The sequence below is a fragment of the Halyomorpha halys genome, unplaced genomic scaffold, assembly GCF_000696795.3.
Source record: "Halyomorpha halys isolate HHAL.00 unplaced genomic scaffold, Hhal_1.1 Scaffold68.1, whole genome shotgun sequence".
Classification (NCBI taxonomy): Eukaryota; Metazoa; Arthropoda; class Insecta; order Hemiptera; family Pentatomidae; genus Halyomorpha; species Halyomorpha halys.
In genome coordinates this window covers 19,454-26,486 of record NW_027116161.1, presented here as the reverse complement: position 1 = coordinate 26,486, position 7,033 = coordinate 19,454, and the positions used below count along the sequence as shown (strand labels likewise).

Below are 7,033 nucleotides of genomic sequence, written 5' to 3'. Positions count from 1 at the left end.
CTATTTTACTACGTGTTAGTGTTCAGTTGGTGGGGTCCCACTGCTCTATTTTACTACGTGTTAGTGTTCAGTTGGTGGCGTCCCCACCACCCTGAATTTAAAAAATATATTTTGTCCCTTTTTTTTACTTTCACATACCTAAATATCAAATATATAGTAAGGGAAACTATTGTGATCGTTAAAAATTTCGAGTTCGTGTTTTCGACGGAAATACACATTTTGAAGTCCCTTTTGAGTTTTGCCAGATAGTATGTGTGTATATGGTCAGCCTAACTCAAAAAAAGAAAAGTAGTACGAAATTTTAATTACAAATTTAAGGCGGATATATAACATGGGTATTTTATTTATTTATTTAATACCAGATCGGCCTGGTGTGCCTTACATGATTCATTTAAGAGGCACATTTTTTTTTTAATTAACAATTGATTAATGGGGGGATATAGTCTCATACAAAAGACACCCCTAACTGTATACAATGTTATAAATAAAAAAAAAAGATAAAATAAGTCGATTACAATAATGATTCTTAATAATTAAGTAAAGTTAGTAACGAAAACAACAATGACATTTATGAACTTAACAAAATAAATAATTGACTTCTAATGGAAAAAAAAAAGTTAAGATAAAATAAAATTTTAGACTGACAATAACAGAACTGATAAATAAAGAACTTATAACAGAATGTCCTGCAGCAGCCTGGGCTTCAGTCTTCGGGTTGTGGTTGGGTTCCCAAGTTGAATGTCACCGCTCCTTTAACTGTCTCTAACTGAAAGTGGAACTTCATGAATCGTTTTTTTTATGTAATCCTCCATTTGTAATTTCCGATGAAATTGGCTGTTTCTTACAAACCAAGGAGCATCCACAGCAATTCTTAGGACTTTATTTTGAAAAGATTATGATTTTTTCCTTTTCGTAAAGGATGCCACTCCACAGACTTCACAGTCATACATCCAGCAGTGACCTGAGAATTGTTTTAAAAATAAGAATAGCTGTTTCTGGTTTTAATTTGGATTTTCTATTTACGATAGGATATAGAATTGGACATGGTTGTGATACGTTTTCCAAAAAAATGACTCACTCAGAATGGAATCGAATTTTCAGATTTTTTTCATCTTTTTCAAAAACTGCTCAAATGATATTAATTAAATTCGATGTATTAGTTTAAAATTAGATCTTTAATATCACAAAGGTTTCATTCTTATTAATTTAAAGTGCTTAAATACGGATTTTTTTTTATAAATCTCTCTCTAAAGTATTTTTAATTTTGTTTATGTGAAAATAATACCCACTTTACATTCTAACTAGTCATCAGAAATGGACGAATATAAGCAATGAAAGGATTTGATAATTAACTTAAGGAGGTAAGAGGAAAAATATATTTTAGTGGTAAAAAAACACATTTTTGAAAATAATAATAGTACTCTAGAGATATGAAAAACCACAGATTTTAGAAAAAAACAATATTTTACATCGAATGTCGTGGACGGTAATCGAGTATGGCAAAAATACGTTTAAAAAAAGGCAGTTCTAATATGAGGTTGACTGTGGGTGCATGGGCTATGGCTTCAGTTTGATAAATGATTACGTCACCATAGTTATTTGATAGTTAATTTTCTAAATTAGTTTGACCTACATATAAGCCTTTCAATTGATGGGATAACTCCATAAATTCATTCTTTTTACATTCAATATCGATTCTATAACAATTTAGCATTCAACAACTCAGAATGCAAATTTCATAAAACTGGTATATTTTTATTATCATGAGAGATAGTTGACCGTAGATGACTTCTACGAGGAGAAGATGGTTGGGGAGTGGAGTCAAAGTAAAACACAAATAAGTAGAAGTAACTAAATTAATCGTGCCAACGTTTCGGCCAGAATTTCTAGCCTTCATCAGGGCGAAGAACAGAACTAGATAACAACCAATGAATACAGAAAATAAAAAAGAGAATATAAACAGAATGACATCAAGTAAATAATTGTACCGAATGGAATTAATAAAACGAAGTGATGAATGTAGTGGAAAATAAAAAGTATACATAGGTAATTGAATAAGTAGGTAAAATAACATCGTTAAGGAAATAAAATAAAAATAAAGTTAAATAATGCAAAGAAATATGAATATATTAGTTTATTAATAGTTTAAAAATTAAATAATGAAGAAAAGATAAAGAGTTTATTTTGTCAAATATCATAAAAACTACTACTCCTACATAGATAAACATAATTAACTATTTTGTAGTAAATTTAACTAGCTTTAATTTGAGCGCTGGCAGACATCAGTACGTCCAATGGTTTCTGAAATAAAGTTTTTCTAAATCAAATTTATTATCCGAACAACTATAAATCAATTTATTTTAGCAAATATCATTAAAACTACTACTCCTACGAAGGTAAAGGTCATAAACTTCTTTATAGTCCATTAAACCAGCTTTAATTTGAGCGTTAATAGTGTTAATTCTGAACGTCACATAGTTCCTGAGATATAGATTCTCAAAATAAATTAACTAAATACTAATCTTTCAGTTGATTTTTAAGAAATTTTGCTTTTTTAAGCTATATCTCGAGAACTATTAGACGTAAATAGCTCTTTTAGGGGCAATATTTCAGCAAATTTACTCTTCTTTAAATAATGTTTTCTTAGATTTTCTAGTGCTGTTGGTAGTTTTTAAGATATAGAGCACCGAATGAAAAATCAATGTTTTTTTAAGGTTTTGAAACAGTCGCCATTTTTTAATCCCCCTACCTATACTTGGCAGACTCACCAATTTTGACTAGTGATTATAGATAGTTTTTATTGAAGTAATCAAAAATTGGGGGGAGATAACTGCATTTTTTTTCCCGGCTCTTGTACTATTAGCTAGGTAAATTATCATACCGAACAAGGGGTGACTCTCTGGCCAAGGACACATGTTGCTGTTTCACACTCAAGTATAAGCAAAAAAATATGGCAAGGTGCTACTACATATATGCCAAACTATATGCGCGTTGATTAGTAATTTGGATTGGCTGGTACAAGTTTGTAGCCTGAGTTTGTTGCTAACTCGTCGATTGTTAGTTTTTGGACACAAATCAAAGGGTGTTTGTGCTGCATCCACTTGTTTGTAGAACTGTAGTTTCTAGAGCTGCAAACAAATAAATATTTATGCTCATTCTGTTCTAATTAATTAAGGAATTTCCCTAACCTTCGAAATCAACAATTAACTCAAGTGGGAAACTCATGGATCCGGCTTTAGAATATATCTGAAAAGGTAGGTACTCATCATCCTAAAAAAAGGTCGAATATTTCCTGTGCAGCAATAGAAAAACCCCAAAAAATTATGCTATCCTTATTTTCGAATCCTGTATTGTTAGTTATTAATATTCAAATTAATCATATTCCAAATAATATTTAGACGGTTAATACATGCTTGCCTATTTTCATCTAAATCAAGAACACCGTTTTTAATTACTCAAAAATAATTATTTTTATTTACTTTTATAATTTTTTTTTTATTAATTATTATTACTTCCATAGTTCAAGCGTCTTGCATATTAACCATTACGAATCTATTTCATATTATCTTTATAAGATTATAAGGAATGCGTCGGGAAGCCCAGGAATGTGAAGCATAAGGCATTCTTTATCTCCCATTCCTATATACTCGGGTCACTGCCTGGTTTATGATACTGCCATTCTTACTTTGCAATTCAAGGTTTTTATAAATTTTATACTGAGATCGGGTAATTATACATTTTTTGAAGCCCATCGAAATGTGTTTGATTAATTCCTCAATACATGATAATATAATTTCATTCGCTTTAAAAGTTTAATTTTATATTAAAATGTGGGCTACGAACAACCAGTCTAATAAGAAAAAAACAATCATTCATTGATCTCTGCTTAAGATTTTCCACAATAGCTCTTAATTAAACAGCCAAATTTTTTTTATAAAATTTTATAAAACCCCTTTCGTGGCCACTTTTTGCATATGAAATACTATATTTCAGGGGTCATTATCTCATGGACTAATAGAATTACCACTATTAATAAGAACATTAAATGATGAAAACAAGATATATTTATTAAAGCTATAGAAAAATAAATAAATAATAGAAAAATATTTGAACTTTTTTTTTTAATATCTATTTATTGCTATTTACAACTGTACATTATAATACATTTAGTAAATCTGATCTAAGTTAAATTGGAGTGTTACAGGCGTGTAGAGAAACTACCCATTGGTAGCACTCTAATGACATTGTACATTAGCTGGTCTCGTGGCCATCTTCTTTTCAAGCGCCTCGGAGGATTGTCAGGAATGGAAGAGGATGCAAGATTAGAAACTAGGGGGTTGGAGTGGTTAGGGAGTTTATAATGGAAGGAGTGATATCTGGTTCGGGCTAGATCGGTTGTGAGCTCAAATCTGTATATATAAACATAATGGAAAATGGTTAAATGACCGTTTATAATTAATTAATGGAATATTGTGCGGGTTCGGTCAATAAGTAACTCAAATAGCAACGAACTATTTATAATGAGCTAACGTTTCGCCTCACTTTATGGGGCTTTACGGGGCTTCAACTTTAAAGTTAAGTTACAAAGTTATTAACAACTAAAAATTTTGTTGGAATAAGAGAATACGGTGACATGAAATGAAAAGTAACTATGAGGTAGGGATAAAAAAATTGGTGAAAAATTATACTAAAATGAAAAAAAAAATTAAATTAAATATACAGCAATAAGTATAACTAAAAAGAAAATACTTTATTGTACTTTACTAAATACTTTAATCTTTCTATTTCTATTTATTATTTTACAATTTTATAAAACCCCTTTCGTGGCCACTTCTTACATACGGAGGGGTTATGTATTATTATTTTTTTTGGAAAAACTAACACACGTGGTAGGGCTCCCTATCAAATTATCATTCACTCCTTTTACCACTCGAGAACCCTACCTAATAATAATAATAAATATATAAATAAACTATGATGTGTTATATATTTATTTAAGGAGTATTATCTTGCAATTACTTGTAATGGATATGTAAAATTGGAGGAATTCAATAGTTGTTGTTCTATGTAAAACTCCCTCTTCCTTCCTTCCCTCCCTCCAATGAGCTGAATCGAGTCCATCCGAATATTCGTCCCGGGCATTCCTTCTTGCGGGTCGCGGCAGAATTTCACTGAAAAAAATTTTTATGATACAAAGTCAAAAAATATTATCCATTGTGTCCGAAGGCCAATTCAACCCAGGAACCGAGAAAAGAATGTTTCATATAATTATTAGCATTTTTTATATTATCGTTTTATGCTTTTTCTAATGGATATTATAAAAAATAAAATTTTAGGCCTTCATTTTTTTTTTTTTTAAATCACAAAAATCGCAATAACTTCACGACGATGCCCAGCAATTTGCATGAAACTTGGGAGAGTTATCATAATGAAAGCTAATACTATTAGTTGATAGTACAAGTGTAGAAACTAGTGTGATAATAATACAAATACTTATTTTTTACATGATAGTGATGACTATTAGTGATATTACAAGAATTAAAAAATACTAAAGTACAAGTTACTATTGTACAAGCCTGTGTAATTGAATTAAGATAAATCTACAAGACTAATAGTATTAGTTTGTACTTTATTATGAAACAGGGCCCTGTGATCTGCACGAAATGATATATAACTATATCTACATAAACAATGTATTTTAGTTCATAAACTTTCTTTATTTGAAACTTTTTCTCCCATAAAAGGACTTAAAATCTAAATATATTCATATGGGTTAAAAGAGCGGAGTAGAATTTTGATAACACAATTTTGATCATTGGAAAAAATATATATCATCCAAAAATCAAGCTAAAAATTTTCTAATTTTTTATTTCTATGAAAATTCGCATTGAAAGGTTTCAAGAGAGGCTAAAAATGAATCTAACTTGATTTTTCATAAACAAATTTTTTTTGGTCTGCTTTAATATATGCTGTATTTGGTTTTGTTGTATAATACAATACAATATACTTATGCTCATAATACAATAGACAATATTTTGTTCTTTTTTCAATACAAAAAAAAAGAACAACAAATCAATGGATTTTATTAACATTAAACACGTGTAGAGCACGGGCGACATACGATAGAACAACAAAATGTCTAAAATAATTTAAAATATTTTTTTTCTCGGCCTTGTATCACTAAAATATGTTTCATTGAAATCGGTGATCCCACGTGATAGGAGCTAGGTTAAAATGAGTTTAGTCAGTTCAAATTGGATGTAGCTCAAAGTTATTAAACAAGGTGTCACTACAATAATGAATACAAGCGTAATTGACGAGAGATAAGTTAAGAAGCCTAAAACCAGATTAACACAATAAATATGAGTAGATAGAAAAATAAAATTATAAATATAAATGGTTGATGATTATGGACTAGATCATTAAAACAAAAGGTTAGGCGTTCAGAATCGCTTGATGTCCTCACAACAGCTGGTGTAAATTAACCTACAGGAGTCCATTGGTAACGGTCTTTGGTATACATTTGTGATTATCATAAAATATTGATTTTTCATGTTAATTCTTTACACTGTTGGTTTTTTACTATGACTTCAATTAACACGGTTCACAGGTGAATTCAATGTGACGGCTATCAGTGTATCTAAGTTAAATTGGAGTGTTACAGGCGTGTAGAGAAACTACCCATTGGTAGCACTCTAATGACATTGTACATTAGCTGGTCTCGTGGCCATCTTCTTTTCAAGCGCCTCGGAGGATTGTCAGGAATGGAAGAGGATGCAAGATTAGAAACTAGGGGGTTTGAGTGGTTAGGGAGTTTATAATGGAAGGAGTGATATCTGGTTCGGGCTAGATCGGTTGTGAGCTCAAATCTGTATATATAAACATAATGGAAAATGGTTAAATGACCGTTTATAATTAATTAATGGAATATTGTGCGGGTTCGGTCAATAAGTAACTCAAATAGCAACGAACTATTTATAATGAGCTAACGTTTCGCCTCACTTTATGGGGCTTTACGGGGCTTCAACTTTAA

General features: G+C 30.4%; 1 protein-coding gene across 1 annotated transcript in view; it reads left to right on the top strand.

The window, feature by feature from the left end:
- Positions 1 to 7,033, top strand: part of LOC106692738 (tubulointerstitial nephritis antigen-like) — a gene marked incomplete at its 3' end in the record, with an annotated part of 85,323 nt that overhangs the window by 59,483 nt on the left and 18,807 nt on the right.